Here is a 22,785-nt window from a genome sequence, read left to right on the forward strand (position 1 = left end):
TTCTCACCGTGTCCTCCCAAGACAGAGAGAGAGAGAGAGAGAGTGTGTGTGTGTGTGTGTGTGTGTGTGAGAGAGAGAGAGAGGGAGAAAGAAAGAGACAGAGAGAGAGAAAGAGGGTGAGAGGGAGAGAAAGAGATGGAGAGAGAGATGGAGAGAGAGAGAGGGAGAGAGAGAGGGAGAGAGAAAGAGGGAGGGAAGGAGAGACGGAGAGAGAGAGGGAAAGAGAGACAGAGGGAGAGAGAGAGCATGCAGATACCCTGGTGTCTTTCTTATTTCTTTCTTTCTTTTTTTTTTTTTTTCCAGAGATGGTCTCCCTCTGTCACCCAGGCTGGAGTGCAGTGACACAATCACAGATCACTGCAGCCTCCACCTCCTGGGCTCAAGCCATCCTCCCACCTCAGGTTCCAGAGTAGCTGGGACCACAGGTGGGTGCCATGACACCCACACGCTAATTATTGTTTAAAACTTTTTTCTGTGGAGATGGAGTCTCGCTATGTTGCCCAGGCTAGTCATGAACTCCTGGCTCAATCAGTCCTCCTGCCTCAGCCTCCCACAGTGTTGCGATTACAGGTGTGAGCCACGGCGCCCAGCCTGGCATCCTTCCTTGTAAAGGTTCTAATCCCATCACAGGCCCCACCCTCATGACCTCAGCTAACCCCGATCACCTCCCAGAGACCCTGCCGCCTCCTCTCATCAGCCTGGGGTCAGGGCTTCATCCCAGGGATGCTGGGCACACTTCAGCCCACCGCACTGCCCTTAAGGAGCTGAGGGTCCAGTGGGGTGACTCGAGCAAAGGAAGGCGTTAGGAAAACAACGGGGGCCACAGGAAATGACCACGGGCAATGCACTAGCAGGGACTGGTCGTCCCCTTTCAGTGGGGCAGGCTGGGAGGCTTCTCGGAGGAGGTGACTCGCCCAGGCTGGGGTCCGAGGCCCAGCGCCCCTCACTGGCTTTGAGGCCTTGGAGAAGCTGCTGCCCTCTTTGATCTGGGCTTCGCGGCAGGGGTGAGACAGCCTAGAGGCAGTGCTGGAGGTGAGGATGGCAAGTTGTGCCTCCCCAGGCAGGGCAGAGAGGAGCCCCCCACCCCTCTGGGCAGGAGAGAGGCCAGGTCTAGAGGGGAAGGGGGAGGGTCTCATGCCCACATTCCCATCCGTGGACACGCAGAGGGCCTGAGACCCCTGCTCGGCTGCCGCAGAGTGTGGGACTCAGACAGGAACAGTCGCGCGCCTGCCCCCTCCTCCTCCTCCACGGGGATATCTGGGTTGCTGCAGGGGCCTGTGCAAGGAGGAGCCGGTGCTGGGAGCACCCTGGGGCCTGCACTCCCCTCTCTGTGGGTTGGGACTGAGCACCGCTGGGTTGACCCTGCCTGCCAGGTCCCGGCACAGCCGAGGCCACCCCGGTGTACAGCACAGGTTTAGGGTCTGGGTTCCTAGCTTCCCACTGGCCTTGGGACCTCTGAGCCTGTCTTCTCATCTACACACCCAGGGGTACAGTTGGGAAAATCGGTATTTGCCGCATTTGCAACAGCTGCTGTGTGATCTGAGACCCTTCTCTAGGGCGGTCTCCACTTCCCGCCCCCACCCCTCCTCCTTCTGGGACTTTATCTCTGTTTTTCACCCAGATCAGGGCTGCCTGCCCATGAACAAACACATTAAGGCATGTGTCACCTGAACAGATTTTAAAAAATTATTTAATTGTAATTTATTTGAGAGACAGGGTCTCTCTGTCGCACAGGCTGGAGGGCAGTGGTACAGTCGTGGCTCACTGCAGCCTTGAACTCCTGACTTCAAGTGATCCTCCCGCCTCAGCCTCCAGGTGTGGGAAGAAAGGAGAGACAGACAGGGCAGTGGGGCTGGGGCCAGGCCTGGGCTTCCCGCAGAACCGGCTGGCAGGCGGGTGCTGACTAAGGCAGCGGGCTTGGAGAAGACGTCGGACTTTCTTTTCTCTTTCTAATAAATATTTCCAAATATGCCTGACACAACAGTTACCATCTCTCCTGGCCTTCTGCATCTCTCTAGGTGTCTTTTTTTCATATGATGCCTACATTTGAACATCTCGCCAAATTTTTAGCCGATTAGATTCCGAGGGAACCTCAGCCTTCATTTCAGGCAAACAAGCAAATTTCAAGCCTCATTTTCTACTTCTAATAAGCACTTATCAAATTTACAGCTCTCATATACAATTCATCAGGTTAATGCCTTCGGAATATTCCTGCTTCCCTTTTGTGGCAATTTTCTTTTCCTGCGTTGCACCCTTGGCGCTCTCTCTGACTTTGCGAAGCAAATTAGCACGTCAGCTTCCTGTCGGGTGAGGAATGGTTGGGCCACAGCAGTGAGAAGATGGGGCGAGGGGGCCTGGGCACCGTTAGCAGCCGCGATGAGATTTTTTAACAACGTATAAAACATTTTGCCATCTTGAATCACAAAGTCCTAATTAAACACGAATCGTTTTCTGGGGGCCTGGCATTTAAATATATGTAATAGCATATTATTTCTCTCTTTAATTTCACAAGCAATATACATGTGTATACACTAAAGAAAACTAGGAAAATGCTGAAAACCGGAGATGTAAACTCTGGCTGCACCATGCAAGAGAAGCTTGTCAGCATTTCAGAGCTTCTCCTTCTGGTCTTTTCTCTTCTTTTGAGGATTGGTGTTTGTTTCAGGGTTGATATCACTCTTAAAAGAAACTTAAAATTTTGAGATGTCAGTTACATACAGAAAAGTTCACAAATCCTCACTGTGCACAGCTTAATGAATTTTCACAAGCACCCCAGTGAAGAGACAGAACGAAACCAGCCCCCCTCCCGCCCCCCCACCAGCCCCAGAAGTCTCCTGATGGTCTCTGCAGGTCACCTCTCCCCCACCTCAGGGTAAACACTACCCTGGCTCCTTCCAGCATAGCTGAATTTTGCGTGTATTTGCATGTTGTATAAGTGGAACCATCCATTATATACACATTCTGTCTGGGTGCTTCTGCACATTGTACCTGCGAAATTCATTCGTCCTTGTTAGATGTGATGGCGGTTCCTTCCTCCTCATTGCCGTATAGTATTCCCACGTAAGGCTGTACTTCAGTTGCTGTATCCCTTCTCTGCTGATGGTCTTTCAGATTGTTTTTAGTCTGGGCTATCGTGGGTACTGTGAGCAGTGATGCACTTCCCCGCACATGTGTTTTGTAGAGACATGTTGATATCTCTGTCCATCTTGAGAATGGACGTGTTGAGTCTAATCATTCACTGATCTCCAGCAGTTTCCAAGTTGTGGCCAGGTGCGGTGGCTCACACCTGTAATCCCAGCACTTTGGGAGGCCGAGGTGGGCAGATCACTCGAGCCCAGGAGTTTGAAACAAGCCTGGGCAACATAGTGAGACCCTGTCTCTAAAAATTATAATTTTTTTAATTAGTTGGGTATAGTGACACATACCTGTGGGCCCAGCTACTCGGGAGGCTGAGGTGGGAGGATCACCTGAGCCCTAGGAGGTCCAGGTTGCCGTGAGCCATGATTGCATCACTGCACTCCAGCCTGATCGACAAAGCGAGACTCCATCATAAATAAATAAATCAATAAATCGCCACAGTCAATAATAAGGGTGTGCTTTAATTGATTTAGTCATTCTCCTCTTTTTTTTTTTTTGGAGATGGAATCTCACTCTGTTGACCAGGCTGGAGTGCAATGTCATGATCTCGGTTCACTGCAACCTCCGCCTCCCAGGTTCGAGCGATTCTCCTGCCTCAGCCTCCCGAGTAGCTGTGATTACAGGTGTGCACCACCATGCCCGGCTAATTTTTGTATTTTTAGTAGAGACGGAGTTTCACCGTGTTGGCCAGGCTGGTCTCGAACTCCTGACCTGAGGTGATCCGCCTGCCTCAACCTCCCGAAGTGCTGGGATTCCAGGTGTGAGCCCCCGTGCCCGGCCTCATCATTGTCTTCGTACTGAAAACTTTGGTGGTTTCCATTTTTTTCCTTCTCTATCAAGCAGCAGTGGAAATCTTTGGCTGTACATGGTTTTCTCTCTGGGATTCTCTCCTTCTGGTAGGTTCTCAGGAGGGGGGCTGCTGGGTGAAAGGCATGCCATCCCCTCACAGCCCTGTGGTGGTATAGACTGTGAGTTGGAACAAACCGTCTATACAGCAGGGTGCGAAAGTCCTGTCTGAGCCAGGGAAAGAATAACCGCCGTGTGAACTTTGTGTGGCTGCATCTGTGTAACAACAGTCGGGGTGAAGACCTAGAATGTTGGTGGCCCTCAGAGGCTTCTGGCGCGTTCTTTCCTAATCCCAGCGCTCTGTTGTTCCTCATCGTAGCAACCAGCATTCCTGGACAATTGATTCTGGATTTGCCCGTTTCTGAACTTCCCATAAATGAAATCTTTGCATACTTCTTCCCTTCTGACCTCGTTCTTCTGGTCAGCACCATCCGGGGGAGACAAACCCATTCATTGTGCTTGGTGCTGGTTCATTCTCATCACTGAAGTGTGTTCTGTCCTAAGAGGGGATCAAGGTCGGTTCCAGTTTGGGGCTGTGGTGAGCTCCCTTTCATATCTCCTGCTTCACACATGTGGGACCCTCCCTGAGGTTTACATCCCAGAGAACAGTCACCGGCTCTTTCCCAAAGCAGTGGGGAGGCTTTGCACCCTCAGGGCAGCGGACAAGAGTTCCTGTTGCTCCACATCCTCCTTCCCCGGCTCCAGCTCTGCTGAGATGCTTGAAGCCTCCCGGTCTGGCGGGTGTGTCCTGGTATCTTACCAAGCTTTCATTTGAATTTCCCTGGCGAGTAATGCAGTTGAGCACGGGGTTTTTGGCCGTGTGGATGTCCTCATTTGTGAAATGCCCTTTCGAGATCTCTGCTCATTTTATGACCGAGGTGTCGGTTTTCCTTATTAATTCATAAGAGGTGTTTATAGATTCTGAATGAGATCACATTCTCTCAGAAGATAGCTATTGTGTAGCTTGTGTTTTAATACATTGCATGATGTATGTGTTCGTGTGTATGTGTGCGTGTGTGTGCATGTGTGTGTGCGAGAGCATGTGTGTGCATGGGTGTGTGCACGTGTGTGTATGCATGTGCACGTGTGTGCGCGTGTGTGTATGTGTGCATATGTGTGCATATTTTAGAGACAGAGTCTTGATCTGTTGCCCAGGCTGGAGTGCAGTGGTGGGATCATGGCTCACTGCACCCTTGACCTCCCTGGCTCAAGTGATCCTCCCACCTCAGCCTCCAGAGTAGCTGGGACTACAGGCACACTCCATCATGCCTGGCGAATTTTTTAAACAAATTTTGTAGACACAGTGTCTTATTATGTTGCCCAGGCTAGCTTTTCATAGTATATTTTTACGAGCAGAAATTCTTTATTTTTATGTAGTAATATTTATCAATATATTCTTGCATGAGTGGGAAGAAATTCTTCCCTGTCTCTCGGTCATCAATATATTTTTCTGGCTGGGTGCAGTGGCTCATGCTTGTAATCCCAGCACTTTGGGAGGCCGAGGTGGGAGGACAGCTTGAGTCCAGGAGTTCTAGACCAGCCTAGGCAACATGGCAAGACCCCTTCTCTAAAGAAATTTAATGGGGCACGGATGTGCGTGCCTGCAGTCCTAGCTACTTGGGAGGCTGGGGTGGGAGGATCACCTGAGGCTGAGAAGTTCGAGGCTGCAGTGAGCTGTGATTATGCCACTGCATTCCAGCCTGTGAAACAGAGTGAGACCCTATCTCAATCCACAAATATATATTTGTATTATATATACATATTTTATCTTTTTATCTACTTTATCTTTCAAAATGTATAGTTCTTCTTTTTGCATTTAACTCTGTAGTCAGCCTGGAGTTGACTTTATATGTGATGTGAAGCAGGTATTCAGTTTCATTTTTTCCCATATATATTCAATTTATTGAAAAGTTATGCCTCCTCTCTCTATTAAGGGCTGCCTCATGGGTCAGTTTCTGGATTTTTCTGTTTGTTCCATGAGCTTATGTGTCTAATCTTATAATAATATCTCAACCACCATAGCTTTATAGTCAACTGTCATTATCTGATGGAAGAAGACCCATCCTCGGCCGGGCGCGGTGGCTCACACCTGTAATCCCAGCACTTTGGGAGGCCGAGGTGGGCAGATAACGAGGTCAGGAGATTGAGACCATCCTGGCTAACACAGTGAAACCCCGTCTCTACTAAAAATACGAAAAATTAGCCAGCATGGTGGCAGGTGCCTGTAGTCCCAGCTACTTGGGAGGCTGAGCCAGGAGAATGGTGTGAACCAGGAGGTGGAGATTGCAGTGAGCCGAGATCACACCACTGCACTCCAGCCTGGGCGACAGAGCAAGACTCCGTCTGGGGAAAAAAAACAAAGAAGAAGACCCTCCCTCACTCCACCTTGTGCTTTTTATTTAGCAACATTCTTGGCCTTTTTTTCTTCCATATACATTTTAGAATTAGCTTGTCAAGTTCCACAAAAAGAAAAAAAAATGGACTGTGATTTTGATTGAGATTGCCTTGAATGTATAAATTAATTTGAAGAGTGTTGATGTTTCATAAGTATTCATTTTCTATTCATTACAGATGTATAGAAATTCAGTATATATTTGTATATGAATTTTATGCTAATATTTTATTAATTTTGGTAACATATACATTCTTTTGGACTTTTTATGTACATAATCACATCGTCTGTGAATAGCGAGAGCTTTGTTTCTTTCTTCTGAATCTTATAATTTTTGTTTCTTTTTCTTGCCTTATTGCAATGGCTGCAACTACTAGCACCGTGCTGAATCAGAGTGGTGGCAGCAAGTATCCTTGTGTTGCTCTTGATTGCAAAAAGTTTTAGCCACACCATGGTGTGATGTGCTGTAAGTTATGCACATGTTAAGAGTGTTAGATCTGTATTGCCAAATGACTTTCCAAAAGAGTTGTGCCAGTTTCACCACAACCGTGCCAGCACTGCAGTGCACTGGGATTTATTTTTAGTTTGGTATTTTTGTTTTTTTCGATCATGTCTACTTTGATGGGCCCATGGTGTCTCATTGTATTTTCTAAAAATTTGCATTTCCCTGACTATATGGGAGGTTGAGCATTGGGCCGTATGTTTCGTAACCACCTGTATTTTCTGTTTTGTGTTTGTTCCTTTACACATTTGTTTATATGCTGTTGATGTTTCCCTGATCAGTTTGAACGAGATCTTTACATAGTGAAGATAGATATCATTTATCTGTCACATTCGCCACAAATATCTTTCCCTCTCTGCTATACAGCTTTTAATTTGGGTTACCTTTTGTGTTCCTTTTTCTTATTTTTGTATGGTCAAGTCTGCCTCCTTTTTCTTTTAAAATTTATTCTCTTCCTTCTGTGCTTGGAAAGCCTGTTTCCCTCTTGAGAACTGATAAGTATTGAATTCTGTTTTCTTCCAGCTTTTTTATGGCTTAATATTTCATATTTAACTGTTTACCTCGTCTGGAATTTGTGGGGCTGTGGGGTGTGAAGTGAGGAGTTAATTGCCGCTTGCAGTTTACCAGGGGACGGGGCCGCATTTGCGCTTCCAAGTCTCTGGGCTCGGCTTCCTCTGTCGGTGCTGAGCGGGGGAGATTAAAGGAAGCAGGGAGGTGGCATCTTGCGCGCTGGGATTGATAGTGGAGCCCTAATTACCACGGGGACAATCCTGCTGGCAGCCTCCGCCTGAGTTTCAGTCCAAAGCGAAGAACTCTCGGCCGAGTTTAGCCACATCCAATGTAACCTTGGGGAGGTCTCTGTGTATGTTTGAGACTCAGTTTCCTGGTCTGTGAAATGCGGGTACTGATGACACCTGTCCTGTAAGGGCTGTCGCCGGGACTGTGTGCGCCGGGGGGTTTGTCCTGCAAAAAGCAAGGGGCCGGGTGGGCTCAGTACAAATTCCGGCTCTTCTGTGTGACCTTCAGCAAGAGGCCTCACTGCGGTGTGCCTCAGTTTCTCCATCTGAAAACAGGGATAATAAGGCTGGAGTTTCCACCTCCTCGTGGGGCTGGAGGATGATTCTGCAAGTCAGCCCATGGGAGGGCCTGGCGTTTGCGACAGGTGCACAGCCGCTGTTGTTCTTGTTATGGCTGCCGCTCAGGAGAAGGGAGCCTGCAGCCAGCCATGGTGGCCTCTGGGTGGGGGACCCTGCCAGCTGTGAGTGGGCTGGTGGGTGGGGCCACCTCCTTTTCCCAGCGCCGCTGGAGGCCATACTCTCCCCCTCCTCACCCCAAAACTGGGCTGTGGGGAATGGGCACCCAGAGACCCAGTCTCTTGGTCCTGATCCAGACAAAAGGACCAGCATTGCCTGGAGAACCTACGATACACACACACAAGCACACAGACACTCACACATGCACACACAAGCACACATGCATGCACACACGCACACATGTATACACACACATGCGCACACACACACGTGCATGTGCACACGTTCTCACACACAGCCAGACCCTCCGTAAACACATGGTGATACACACAGAGCCATGTGGGTCACTGGGTCTCGACTCTTCCCCACCCCAGGAGGCTCCACCCACAGCAGTACTAGGTTGGGGTCAGCTTGGGGTCCTGAGTGTGACCTGGGGTACGCAGTCAGATCACCCACTGCCCTTGCTTGTGAGTCCCGTCTCCCTCACTCTGAGACCCCACGTCATGTCATCCCTGCGAGGTCAGTGCCAGGCCTGAGCACCCCTCCCCAGCCAGGTGCCCAGTGCCGGGCAAGGACTTGAGTGGGAACGTCCCCTGCCTGCTGAGCGCCTGCTGTATGCTAGGGTGTGGGCTAGGCAGGCCCCACACCAAGGGTCAGCCCTGTCCACCAGGGCTCAAGGTCAGCTTAGAGCTTCATGGAGCTCCGGGCTGGAGAGAAGGCAGCCCAGCCGTGCATGTCCCCATCAGAATGTGGAGGCGGGGACAGTGAGGATGGGCCCTGAACAGAGGAGCCAGCCTGGGTGGGTCTGCGAGAGGCTCCCAGGTCGGGGGCACAGCAAGTACAGAGGACAGAGGTGGGGACCTGCTGCGGGGGGAGGGCGTATTGGAGAACAGAGGGACACCCAGTGGCCAGAGGGCAGATCCCGCTGGAGGGAGCAGCCCAAGGGCTGCACGTCACACCCACAGGGCCCAGGGGTGGGCAGCATGGAGGTACAGGGCAGCAGGGACCCTGGGCGGGGCGGCACAGCTGTGCGGGAGGCTGGGCTGCTGGCATCAGCAGGCGCCCCTCCTCCCCACCTCGCTAAACAATCATCGCACAAAATATGCAAATGGTATAATTACTGTTATTTGTTTTGCTGATATAAGTGTTTGAAATGCAAATGTCAAGTTTGGGCGCCTTCATTTTTCCAACCCTCTCACCCGGACATTTGCAAGTTGATGAGTTGTTCCTCGTCCTGGCAGGAGGAGGAGGAGCCCCCACCCCCAACCGCCAGGGTGCCAGGGGAGTGAGTCCAGCGTGGCAGCCGCCACCGCCTGCCCGAGGGCACCACTGGGCACCCCTTCCGACGGCACACAGTGGGCACCTCAGACGGCAGGCCTCACAGCCTCACTGTGCACCTGTGTGATCAGCTGCTCGGAGCCTCAGTTTACCCTCGCCTCGGGGGGCTGCTGTCCCTCTGGGCCCCTGCCCTTTCTGGCTCATGGCAATTCAGTGGATGGCTTTGGGCCTCGGTTTCCTGTCTACAACATCCTGCACAGATTCATTGCCCTTCTGTAAAGTAGAGTCTTAGTGTCCCGGGATGGTCCTCAGGGAGGTCTGATGAGCCCCTGAATATCACAGACAAAACTGCCTGTGTATTTTCCAGGGTGGGTTCTTAGCTTTGACCCCTCCAGCCCAGTGGTCTCTGAGGCTTCCCGGCCTGTGGTTCCAGACGAGGTTGGACTGTGAGCCTGCATTCCAACAAAGGGATGGTCACGATCGTCCTGGTTCTGCAGGGAGGGAAAGTGAGGCACAGCATTTCAGGGGCTTGTCAAGGTCACGGCAGTGGTGGTGTCGCTGAGCTGCCAGCCTAGCCTCCCTCTGGGTTCCTCCTCCGAGCCACCGCGGACCACATACAAGGGCAGGAGCCACCACTTCTTCAAAACCCAGCAACTGGTTGGGCACCGTGGCTCACACCTGTAATCCCAGCACTTTGGGAGGCCGAGGCGGGTGGATCATGAGGTCAGGAGTTCAAGACCAGCCTGGCCAAGATGGTGAAACCTTGTCTCTATTAAAAATACTAAAATTAGTCAGGCATGGTGGCAGCTGCCTGTGATCCCAGCTACTCCGGAGGCTGAGGCAGAGAATTGCTTGAACCCGGGAGGCAGAGGTTGCAGTGAGCCAAGATGGCACCACTGCACTCCAGCCTGAGCAACAGAGTGAGACTCTGTCTAAAAAAAAAAACCAGCAGTTCCACATCCTCCAAGTCCCACCATGCACTGCTGCCACCCACAGCACCCTGAATCTCCATGACAAGCAAATCTGGGTGTGCCCCCCCCCGCCGCGCCTTCCCAGTGCAGCCCCTGGGCCAGCAGCTGCTGCGTGTTAGATCACCAGCGACCCCACGAATGCCTGATCGATGCTGGCTCTTCAGAAGCATCGGTTTCTAGCAGCAATGCAAGGGCCACTGTGAGGTTGTCTAATCACCTTCACTCTGTAAAGTGCACAGCCCCGAGAGACCACCCTCCAGGCCTGGCTGGCTTCTACAGAGTGGATGAGTGGGCCCCTGCACCCCACCTTGTGTCCAGCCCCTCGGGTGCCATGCGTTGACAGATGCTAGGCAGGATGTTGGGTTAAAGCTCAGGCTGTGCCCGAGGTGGTGCATTGGATGCCTGGGCCTGAATGTGTCTGAGGGAGCCTTTATGGAGAGCGATGGGTGTGCCTGTGTGTGTTGAGTGTGCATGCCTCTGTGTGCGCATGCCTGTGTGAGTTCATGTGTATGTGCACACATGTGCAACACATATACACGTGTACATATGTGTGCACGCACATACATGTCTGTGTACACTCACAGTCTGCTTGTGACGCTAATGGAGAGTGAAAAGCTCCAGGGCAGGTGCCCTGACGTGCACATTGTGCCCAGCACACGCATGTGAGAACATGCAGAGCCCGCTCCCAAGGGGTCTGGGCCTCTGCTCACAGTGACACGGTGGTCCCGTGATGTCTGGCTGTTCCGCTTTTGGATGGCTTTGCTGGAAAGTCCGAGAGCAGCTGGAAATCCGCGTCCTGGCCCGACCCCTCCACGTGACTGCAGGCTGGCCGCACATGCCTGTCTGCTAGTCTGTAACATGGAGTGCTTTGCAGAGCTGGGCTGGGTATACAGTAGGCACTCCACAAGCGTGCATTCCTACCTCTCCCTGGGGCTTTGCGGGAGGCTGGTGGGCAAACGCCCTGCATCGCAGCATCTGCCCTCCCAGCGCGGGAAGCAAGGGCAACCCTGGGGCTAATGGGTGCCCTGGGAGGGGCCTTGGGCAGGACCAAGCAGAGGAAGGGGGCACGGGCTGGGTAGATGGCAGGGGGGCTCACGGGGCAAAGGCCTGGGCAGAGCGGGTTGTGGGCCTGGAAGCTTCCTCTTATTTTATTTTAGTTACCTTTTCCAACACAGGTTCAGCCTCATTAGCATATTCAAATACACACCATTATTATTTCAATTAGTGGTTAAGTAATTATCTCTAACTGATGAGCATCCCCCCACTTCCCCACGTATTTTTTGGTTATTTACATCCGCTTCTAACCCACAATTTTAGGTAATTACATGCCACTCACTCATCTATTTGAACACACACACTTCCCCCAGCGACAGGTTCCTGCTCGCCTTCTAGCACTTGCTCCGGCCCTGGAGGGGAGCAGGGCACGGGCAGACAGAACAGGGGGCCCCTCCTGGCCCCCACCAGGGCCTTCTGAGGCTCCCTCAGCCTCCAGGGGCTCAGGAACAGCAGAGCCCAGTGCCAAACCCCACCTCTGCACCAACCTCACGAAGCCCTTTGCACCCAGAACCCCCCTTTGTCTTGCAGACACCACCTCCTCTGGTCCCTGCACCCCACCAGCACCCCACAGCACTTCCCCTCCTGCCCTCCAGGTGCAAGGGTATCATTCATGGGGCTGGGCTCTGCACCACACCCCAGCTGTGTGATCCTGGCAGGACAACTTCCCTTATCAGCCTTAGTTTCTGTATCTGCAAAATGGGGATCAGGTGCCTCCTCATGGTGAAGGAAGCAGCTATGCTGGTGAAATGAGATGGGGCCTGGAGAATCCTCAGCACCAGAGCTGGGCGTGCAAAGCTTCCTGGGATTGATCCAGTGGGTGGATGAATGACCTGACCTGTGGGCAGCATAGTTCACTGACCAGCCCAAGTTATCTCGCTCAGCAGAACAGCACGGAGCTGGGCTTGGGCCTGAGGCTTCTGCCTCCGGACTTAGTTTCCTTCTTGGTTGTTGGCCTGGCCTGGCACTTGGCATCCTCTGCTCCCAGGCAGCTGGGGTGGGAGATGCCAGGGAGAGGGCCCTGCCAGGGATGGAGCAGTTCTGGTGAGCACGCCCAGGGTCTCTACCTAATCAGTCCAGCTGTTGCTTCATCTGCCTTCACCTCATGGAGGGATGTTGGATGCGATGTGCCTGGAAGGTTCCCATGGACCCAACGGTCCCAGAGCCTCTGGGGCTGCAGCCCCAGAGGTGGGCCCCACCTTTACCCCAAACACCTGGGCCACCGCCAAGTGACTAGAGCTGGAATTGGTTGCAGTGACCACAGGTCTGGCAACTCCCTCGCTCTGCAGTTCAGCTCATATCTTGCATCTGCTGTTGGCTCCTCTCCCCTCTATCCCGGCTGGCATGTGGCTCCGTTTGTCAGCCTGCTCTGTGTGTCAGGAAGTCCCCACCCTCTCTGATTTGTTCTTGAGGTGTGACGTACCTGCATTCCAACACGTGTGACCGACAGCTGGTGGCTCCAGCAGATGGGGTCTTCCAGCAGCTGAGACGGCTGCAGGAGGCGGTGCTCCATCCCTCCTCACCCTCCTCCCTTCTGTCTCTGTGCAGGTGCAGCTGCCTTGGTGACCATTTGTCCTACAGTTTGTCTGGACCCAGGCTGTCCTTCTGTGTGCTGGAATGAGGCGAACATGTCTTTGAGCCCAGCAGGGAGGAATCCTCCAGCCTGTTCCTCGCTGGTACCCCAGGTCGTTGGCAGGCCCTGACGCACAAGTAAGGCGTGCTCTTGTTCCTCATGCTCTCCACAGGGGGTTGCAGAGAAGGGGGACAGGAGCAATTCCTAATGACCTGTGAGTAGGTGTGCATGGAAGGAGATGGAGACAGAGCCAGGTGTCCTGCAGAAATAAGCGTTTCTTAGGGATTGACTCTTGTTCAGTGGCGCTGCCCTCAGATGAAGGGAGTGGACAGAGGCTGCAGGGGTGGCCTCGGAATTGGACAAAAGGAGCCTGGGGCTGCCAGGGGACCCAGAAATGGTCTAAGTAGGTGGTGGCCATACTCGGGGTGTGCCCATTATCCTTCCCTGACAAGCCAGGATCAGCCCTGAGGATTAGAGGAGACTTTATCTTCCACCACTTTTGTGAACAGATATGGTCCAGCGTTTGAGCGTAAAACCACTATGTGAATAACATGGCATAGGTCACATAGGTTAATACTGACTTGCAGTATGTATTTGAAACAGGTTCTTGTCTGGAAAAATATATACAAATGTTGAATTGAATGTCTAGGTGAATAGGCGGGTGGAGGTCTCCATCCCAATGGCTTGCCAGATCTTTTGGTGACCCAGTTACATTGTGTCTTTTCTGAGTTTCATCCTGCAGTGGGAAGGTAGCTGGACAAGTTCTTTTTCTGCAGCATTTTTCAGAAGTAGCAGATATGTCCTCTCTGGGCAACTGTACTTTGGATATGGGCAACTGTACTTCACCCAGTTCTGGGACTCCAACTCAGCAGTTTTCAAATTTAGCAGGTCCTGTTATGCAGTTTCTTTGTCTAATAGAGCTCAGTTGTAATATCTAACTTGACCAGAAGGAGGCGCTATTGTTAAGTGACACAGTATACTGAAAAGTCTGGATTTTAGACTGTGGGTTTCCTCAATAAATAGCTTGTCTTCCATATTAAAGAGTTCTATATATTGAATTTATTTAAAGTGGTTGTGTTGCTTATGTTCTGCCAATTCCAATGGACCACAAGAGGAAGGCATCTGGGAATTTTCGGGTTCTCTCCTTTGTTACATGGGGGGACAGACAATCCATCTAGAACCTCCCAAGGCTTGCCTTTTTCTGCTGGTGGTCAGATGGTTCCCCAGACCTCTCCGCAGCTTTTAGAGGGAGGCTTCTCAGGAAGACAAGTTGAACTGGGCTCTGGGGAGGGATCCCAGAGGACCTCGTTTCCCAGGCTCTATCCTGCCCCCTCACCCCTGCCACTATGGCCTTATTTGAAAGCCTCACCAGGACTTGGTAGGGAGGGGTTCCACCCACAGCATTGGCCCTGTCAACAGCTTGTAGCATCTCCAATTTGGGAGGCCCTCAAGTCTCATCCATTGCAGCTGTCTCATGTTACAGGTGGGGAAACTGAGGCCCAGGGGGGCCCCATAGTGATTCAGAGTCAGATCGGGGCCATAGGTCTCCTCTAACTCACAGGCCAGGGTTAGTTTCTGCATGTCTTTCTCCTTCCTTCCCACAAAGGCCGGCAGGCAATGGGGTCCCCAGAGCAGGCTGCTCCCTACCCAGGCCCCAGCCCCTGGCCCACTGCTGCTGTTAGCTCTGTCCCGCTCTGCTGCCTTGAATACTGCCTAGAATATTAGGGCTGGAAGGCACCTTCGGGATCATGAACCCAACTTCTCGTTGTATAGATAAGGAACTCGAAGCCCAGAGAGGGGAAGGGACTCACTCCCGAGACCACCCAGCAAAATCTTCACAAAGTGGGGGCGAGGTCCCAGGTGTGCCAGGCCCCCAGCCTGGAGTTCCCTGCGGCAAGGTGGGCTGCCCCGCCCGAGCCAGGATCAGCAGGGACTCAGTCGCCAGCCCCTACCTGGCCCCATCTGTGGTCTTCCTCCTCCCCAGTGGGATAGTCCCTCCTTCCAATCTGGGATCCCTCCAAGCCCTGCTGACCTTGATACCACCTTTGTATTTCAGGAAAGATCCCCCTCCCCCTGGGAACATGTGGACCAGGTTCGGGGGGCTGGTCTCCAGAGTGGAGTGGTGTCCTCCCTGTGTGCAGACTGTGTTCCATGTGGGTCTGTTGGTTTTACTAGAAAGTGGAAATGAGGGAATGAACCTGGGCTGGGTCCGCTGCACAGAGGTGGGTGGTAGCTGCCACTGAGGCCAGCCTGTGGGACCCCTTCTCAGCCTGTGCCCCAAACATCCAGAGGCCAGAGGAGGGGAGGGGAGGCAAGGGCAGGGAGTGTGGGAAGAGGAGGAGATGAGAGAGGAACAGAGAGACCCAGAAAATATAGAGACTTCCAGAAAAAGGAGGAGACAGCCAGAGGCTCAGAGAGACATGGGAAGGAAAAACCTTGAAGAGAGAGCGAGAGAGTGAGAGAGAGCGAATGAGAGGGAGAGAATGAGAGCCAGAGAGAGCGAGAGAGGGAGAAAGCGCACTCAGAAACGGAAATCCCAGTTTTCAGTTCTTCATGTATTCATCCAATCTGTGCTGATCCCCAACTGGAGCAAAGCCCTGTGACAGTTACCTGCACCTTCCCCCTCTGTGGGTGACAGTATCCCCACCTGAAATGTGAGGGTGTCCCCACAGACCCTCTCTCAATGGGGCTTCCCTGGGCTGGGAGCTCTTGGGAAGACAGGGCAGTCTGGGGGAGGGGGCAGCAGCTCGGACCGTGCCAGGAGCCCAGGAACCCTCTGGCCTCCAGACTGAGACCCACACTGTGGCAGACAGAACACAGAGGCCCACAGGGCTGCGGCAGAGTGCGGACAGTTAGGGTGAGGCCAGCAGACTGGACTGTGAGGACCCCAGGCCATTGCACAGCTGTTGGGGATGGGACAGTGGTTGGGAGGCGTGAGCTGGGCTTTGCTTGAGATGCCTGGTGGCAGCTACAGACCTTCCCTCTCTGTGTCTTTTCATGTTGGGGGTTCCTTTGCCTGGAACACCCTGTCCCCCAAGTTTGTCTGTTTCTTTTTCTTTTCTTTTTTTTTTTGAGAAGGAGTCTCGCTGTGTCGCCCAGGCTGGAGGGCAGTGGCCTGAGTAGCTGGGACTACAGGTGCCCACCACCACACCCAGCTAATTTTTTGTATTTTTAATAGAGACGGGGTTTCACCCTGTTAGCCAGGATAGTCTCGATCTCCTGACCTCGTGATCCGCCTGCCTCGGCCTCCCAAAGTGCTGGGATTACAGGTGTGAGCCACGGCACCCAGCCTTCTTTTCTTTTTTTTTTTTTTTCTTTTTTTTTGAGATGGAGTCTTGCCCTGTTGCCCAGGCTGGAGTGCAATGGTGTGATCTCGGCTCACTGCAACCTCCGCCTCCAATTTTCAAGTCATTCTCCTGCCTCAACCTCCCAAGTGACTGGGATTACAGGCACCTGCTGCCATGCCCGGCTAATTTTTGTATTTTCAGTAGAGATGGGGTTTCGTCATGTTGGCCAGGCTGGTCTCAAACTCCTGGTCTCAAGTGATCCGCCCGCCTCAGCCTCCCAAAGTGCTGGGATTACAGATGTGAGCCACCACACCCAGCCTTTCTTTCCTTTTTAAAAGTCAGACCACCTCTGCCCTGCTGGGTTTTGGATGTGAAATGCTGGGCAAGTCGTCTTCTACCTCTGACCTCCCTCTTTTCTCTCTTATCTTTTATCAGGACAGCTTCAAGTCTCTGCCCACATTTTATCTATAAAATGGGGAAAATAAGGCCCCTTGGGAGGGAAGTGTTCAGTGGGATGTGTAGACTGCCTGGCATCAAGTAGATACTCATTCGACCGCCCTGGGTATTGCCCTGAGCATGGAATGGGAACTCAGCAGTCTCCGGAACACCGAAGCTCCATCCGTGTTAGTTCTTTCCTTCTACCCAGAGATACCTGTCCTTCCATCCCAGCCCAAGTTCGGGCTCCTCCAGGCTCACTGCAGCCTGGTGGGATCACTCCAGCCCCATAGCCTCCGGAGTCCTCGCCGGGCCTGAAATCTGTCTTCTCTCTCGCTTCAGCCCCAGGCTGCAGGCTCTGTGCTGTGAGCCTCAGGGCCCGGCAGGTGGGAGAGAGCGCATAAATGTTTGTTGAATGAGTAGATGGGACGCTTCCCAGCCCGGCCCACCTCAGAAGGCAGGTGGCAAGACAGATGGGCCCTGGCTCCCGCGCAGTCTGACGGTGGAGGCAGCCGCTCCGCTGAGTCTTCCTCAGGAACTTGGGGTGGGATGCATTGTTTCCGAGATCCCTTCTAGGGACATCCTTTTGTCACTCAGTGAGTTGAAGTTTCCCAGCTTCTAATGCCCCTGCCGCTCTCCTCCACTTCCTGCGTTCAAGGCCTGGTCCCTAGAAGGTGCTTTTATCCAGGCAGTGATTGAGAGTCTAGAAGGGGCTCTCTGGTATCCTGTGACCCTGGGTGACCTTGGCTGGACCCGTTCAGCACCAGGGAGAGAGGCTGGCGGCTGTGATAGGAGGCAGAGACCTGTTCAGGACAGCAGGGCCTGGGAGCCCACAGAGGTGAGCCCAGATCCTCTCTGCAAGCCCCTTCCCCTCCGTAGGTCTCAGTTTCCCTCTCTGGAGAGTGGGGGCGATGTCCTTGCCAGCAGAGGTGCTGCTGAAGTGCAGCGCTGGCATCCCAGCGACTCGCCCAAGGCCACCTTGCCAATGCCCGCACCCCACGTGCCACTCCCCCAGCACTGCCGCACGCCTGGCTCCCCTCCCCCACCTCTCCGGGAGCAATTATTTATCTGCCAGAGGGTGACAGGCGGCTGTGGCTGGCGTGTTGAGCCGCCGTCCAGAGATCAGCTGGCAGCTGCTGAGCAAACAGCGCGAGCTAATCAGCAAAAGGTCACACCGGCTCCCGGAGCCCCCGCATTTGAAGTCGTGCCTCACACGGGCGGGCTGGAAGGAACCTGGGACGTTGAGTTAGTGGCTCAGTGACCAGGTCAGCTTCAAGTCACTGCCCACAGCTCATCGCCCAGTTGACCAGCCTACGCCTCTGAGGCTGCATCTTCTAGAGATTCCCCAGCCCCAAGGGAAACCCATCCCCTGTCTCCAGGCGGAACAAACCCTCTCAGAACAGAGGCTCAGCCCCCAGCATGCGGAGGGGCCAGGCTTAACCACCCCAGCCCTGCCGGCTCCCCCTACCTGGGGCAGACTGTCCCTCAAAGCAGCAGTGCAGGGTTGGGCAGCATCCCCACCGGAGCTGTCTGTTCACCCCCCACACCACCTCCCACTTCAAGCCTACCGCCTTCCTCTAAATCCATTCACTTTTTAAAAACTTAAATACGTTTATTTAAAAGGGAAGCTTTATAGCACTACTACAAATGGAAAGCAAGCCTCTCTTGCCATAAATAGAATTCATAATCATAAAAATAAATTCAGTGGAAACAAAACAATGTTATTAAATTCTACTTGGATGCTGTAGCCCTGGGGGAGGCTCAGAGCCCAAGGCCTGCTATTGCTTTATTAAAAAGGGAGAGCAGTAAGTGTGCAGAGGGGTTCAAGACTCACCAACCCTGATCTGAGACTTTCTTCTTGTTGTAATCAAGAGTTTTAAAGTGAGAGTAACTTTCTCATAAAATGATTCAGTCGTATTTTATGCCGTGTCAGCTAGGGACTGAATTTGGCTGCGCAAGACAAACCCAAACACTGCATGGTTGAACCCCACGTGGGGGTCATTTTTCTTATGCAAAGAGGGCAGCAGTGGAGCTGGTACACAGCCTAAGGGGGTTGTCAATGGCCCAGGTTCCTTGTAGCTTCCTGTTCTGCCGCTGCGGACGTTTGTCCTCATGGCCTCAGGATGGCTGCCACACCTCTGGCCATTGTATCTGCATCCCAGGCAGGAAACTGGGAAGTGGGGTAGAGGTGAAGGAGAAGGGAATACGCCAGCTAAGTCTGTTCCTTGTCATTAGGAAGGTAGCAGCCAACACCTGAGCCGTTCTCTTGCCCACGGCAGTCATTGCTGCCTTTGGGTTGGTGCTTACTATATGTCTTATTCGTTTGCCAGGTAGTTGTTTGGAACCTACTAGTTGCCAGGCAATAGACCTTGTCCTGGTGGTATTCACAAGGTTGCATGCTGGCATTTGTGAGATGAGCCACGGCCCATTCTGGGGCATCCTCCAGGGCCATCCATTCCCCCAGCCTGGGTTCTCCCTGCTTCCGCCTCCATCCCACACCTGGCTGCTTCTCCTCACAGGAGCCCATTACAAGGGCTTCCCCTGCCTCCATCCTATCTCCCCTCTGCACACACCTGGGACTGCCCAAGCCCAGCCTGGACGGAGTCGCCCCGTGGGCCATCCTGAATGAGAAGGGAGCTGTTCCTTTCCCCTCCCCAGCACCTGGGTCCCCTGCCCACTTCTGCCTCCTGGAAAGCCCCTTCCCCACTGCAATCAGCCTCCTCCTGCAGGCAGGCCAGGCTGTGGGGATCCAGCTTCTGCTCCTAGATCTTCATTTGTCTTTTAATTTCCTCCTGTAATTTACATCCTGTGACTCCTGTAACTTAATTAGCAGACAGAAGGCGTGGCTGCAGATGCCCAGCCCCCTGCCTCTGGCCTCTCCCACTGGGCAGGCCCTGGAGGTTCCCTCCTCCCCCTGGGTCAGGGCTCCTGAAGGCTGCCTCCGGCCCCAGTTTGCCCATCCCTGCTGTAGAGTTTGTCTTTCAGCCTGACCTCTGGCCTCCTCCCTTCACAGACCCTACCCCCGACTTTGAACTCTGGCCTCTGACCCCTGGTCTCTGACCTGCTCTTTGGCACCCAGCAGGAGGGATCTGTCCCAGGCCCAGGTTTAACTGTGGGCGCCATTGCTCACCCGCTGTGCACACAGAGGCAAGTCACGTAACCTCTCTGTGCTCCTCCTCAGTGAGTTGGGGGTGAAGGTCTCTGAGTAAGTGAATGAGAAGCCAGGAGCCCTCTCAGCTATGCCTGCTCCTCTTCCACTTGTTCCCATCCCCTGCTCACCCCAAGGTCCTGCCCACCCTGAGGTCCTGCCTACCCCAAGGTTCTGCCCACCCTGAGGTCCTCCTGCCCTGCAATCCAGCCTTGGCTTGAGCTAATTCCAGGTTTCCCTGCTGGTCCCACAGCCAGAGGGTCTAGGGTCATCGTGCTGTGTGCTGTGGAGGCCCAGGCCCCAGGGGCTCACACAGCATGTGGTGAGGTGACAGCATGGGTAAAGTCTGAAGCCCTCTTGGGGCCCTGGCATGTGCCCGGTGAGCCCTCTGGGCAGGTGCCACTGAGTCTTTCTCCCCCATCCTCCCTCCAGAGCCTCAGCTGCCTTCCTTCCTGCCGCTGGACGTGGGCGTATGTCTGTGTGTGCATGCGTGTTTGCGTGCGCCAGGCTGACCCAGCTACATGCCTGCACAGGTGTGATCCCCAGGTCCCCTGCATGTGCAAGGATATCCACATTCTGCACACACAGGTGTAGGCATCCCTGTGCATACATGTCGCGTGATGACCCCTGGGGGCTGCATGCATGTCATAGCCGTCCCCTCCCCCTGCAAACTCAGCCCCAGTGACTCACAGCCAGGGCTGCAGCCGCGCTCCCCCAGCCCCACCCGGGAAACTGTGAATCCAGCAGCTAAAGTGGGTCAGAGAGCGTGCAGGGAAACTGGAGGGCCTGGGGAGGAGGCCAGCGCCAAGGCCTGTCTTGACGGCAGCCATGGAGGGGGAGGGGAGAGGAAGGAGAGTCGGGAGAAGAGGAGGATCTGCAGGGGCCAGGGCGCAGGCGGCCGGCACGGGGCATGGGAGCCAGAGGGAAATTAGCAGACAGGGCTGCTGTTTTTTCATAGCAATGATTTGATCTGGAGAGACGTGGCTCAGAGCTCAAGGAGCTGCTTCTCTGCCAGAGTGTGCAGGAGGGAGGAGGGGGAAAGGCGTGGAAGGAGAAGGACACATTTACTGAGCACCTTCTAGATGCAGCCTCTCCGTAACACCACAGCCCTGAGCAATGGGCGTCAGTGGTGCCGCCGCACGCAGGAAATAGAGGCAGACAGGGGCCGTGCATCTGCCCGGAGCCGGAGCCCAGGAGAGCCGCCCACACTCCAGTATTGCAGCCTTGCTGTTCTCTGCATGGAGATCACAGGCACCTGGAGCAGCCCGTGGGGCTCTCTGCCTGCCCTAGCTTAGGCTGCTCAGGACGTTGGAGCATCCTGGCCTGGCCGCTTGCAGCATGGCCCTGAGATGCCATGAGCACCTCAGTGGGCCGCAGTTCCAGGCATGCTCAGCTGACATGCTGAGACTCTGGGACACCCAGGAAGGGGCAGGTGGAGGTAGGCAGTGTGCCCAGTCTGCAAGCACATGCTACGGTCCTACTGTGTGCTCCACTCAGAGGAAGGTGTGGGGGAAGCTGGAGCCTTAGCTGTGCCCCTGGGAGCCCAGGCCTGGCTGGGGATGTGGTTCATGGGGGGCCCTGACCCTCCCAGAGAGGAACAGTGCATGCATGCAGACCTCAGAGAATCAGACAGATCAGAGTGGCCTTCTAGGAAGGAAGAGTGTGTGGAACTTAGAGGGGCACAGGGTGCTTTTGGGTATGAGAGATGGCAGAAACAGTGGCGTCTCCACCTCGCGTGGCATGTGCAGCGTATAGGGACGGCCAGGGTGGGGCTGTGGTGCCAGGGTGGGATAAAGAAAATTGGGCATGTCAGGGACAGATTGCAGGGGAGGAGGAAGTTGTAGTCCTGCTTCTCCTCCCTTCCCCATATGCACAGAGTACCTCCAGATTGTGCCAGGCCTCCTCCCTTGTAATCTGCTCATCTGAGCGAGAAGCCTCTCATCTGTATTAGGTAGGACAAGCTGTTGAAGAACGGTAGTTTAAATAAGATAGAAGTTTATTTCTCTTTCACAAACAGCCAGAAGTCAGGGCCCAGGGCTGGTAGGGTGGCTGTGTCACCATCACCTGCAATTTGCATGTCTGGAACCACGGTGGCTGCTCCCGCTCTCACCATCACATCTGCATCCCAGCTGGCAAGGAGCATGCATGCCCATTCCTTTTAAGGGAGTCGTTCACCGGTGGAACACTTCAACTCCACGCCCCATTGGCTAGAATGTGGTCCTACCTGCAAGGGAAGCTAGAAATGTAGTATTTAGGTGGGTCCAGCTTAAATTTGGAGTTCAATTAGTAAAGGAGGAAGAGGAGAATAGGGACCAATGAAAGGTCTTGGCCACTCATTCCTCTGGACACCCTGGGGCCGCAGTACCTTGTGGGAAGAAGGGAGAGTGGGTCACCCTCAGTGGGCCTGACTGGATAATGGGAAGTAGCGTCGGGGGTGACTGACCTATCCACAGGGCCTCTCCTTGGTCCTGGCTGAAAGCCTTTCTTGCTAAAAGTTGAAATATGAGGAAATCGTTAGCATGCTTTGAATGCAAAGGGTGCCCAGAGAGACGCTGACCATGTAATTTAGTGTCCAAACCAGAGCACTTCTGAGAGTACAAAGAGGCGGCGTTTGTAGTGACATCGGGACAGTAGGGCGGACCAGGATGTGCGGTCACCCCACCAGGAGACTGTTCCATCTGTGTTCTGGCTGGGGAAGCTGAGGTCCTCGGTCACGCTGAAGTTAATGATGGAGCCACTCTAGGACTCCAGAAAGGCCCCTCTCCCTGGCCGTGTTGGTTCAGATTCCCTCTCGCCCATTCATTGGTTTGTGGACCTCAGCTCTGACCTCTCTGGCATCCTGTCCTGGACAGAAGGGTCTTGGGCCTCTGCCCTCATTTCTCTTCCTGAGAATCTCACCTCCGCGGAGC

The 22,785-nt window shown here is 53.8% G+C and overlaps 1 protein-coding gene across 1 annotated transcript in view; it reads left to right on the plus strand.

Annotated features, from left to right (window-relative positions):
- ELFN1 (extracellular leucine rich repeat and fibronectin type III domain containing 1) overlaps nt 1-22,785 on the plus strand; it is a 77,359-nt gene that overhangs the window by 25,726 nt on the left and 28,848 nt on the right. The window contains exon 2 of the mRNA XM_032145886.2: nt 12,982-13,143. The gene's annotated coding sequence lies outside the window, so the exon portion shown is untranslated. The remainder of the gene's footprint in view (nt 1-12,981; nt 13,144-22,785) is intronic.

This window comes from Hylobates moloch, unplaced genomic scaffold (assembly GCF_009828535.3).
Source record: "Hylobates moloch isolate HMO894 unplaced genomic scaffold, HMol_V3 SCAFFOLD_24, whole genome shotgun sequence".
NCBI lineage: Eukaryota > Metazoa > Chordata > Mammalia > Primates > Hylobatidae > Hylobates > Hylobates moloch.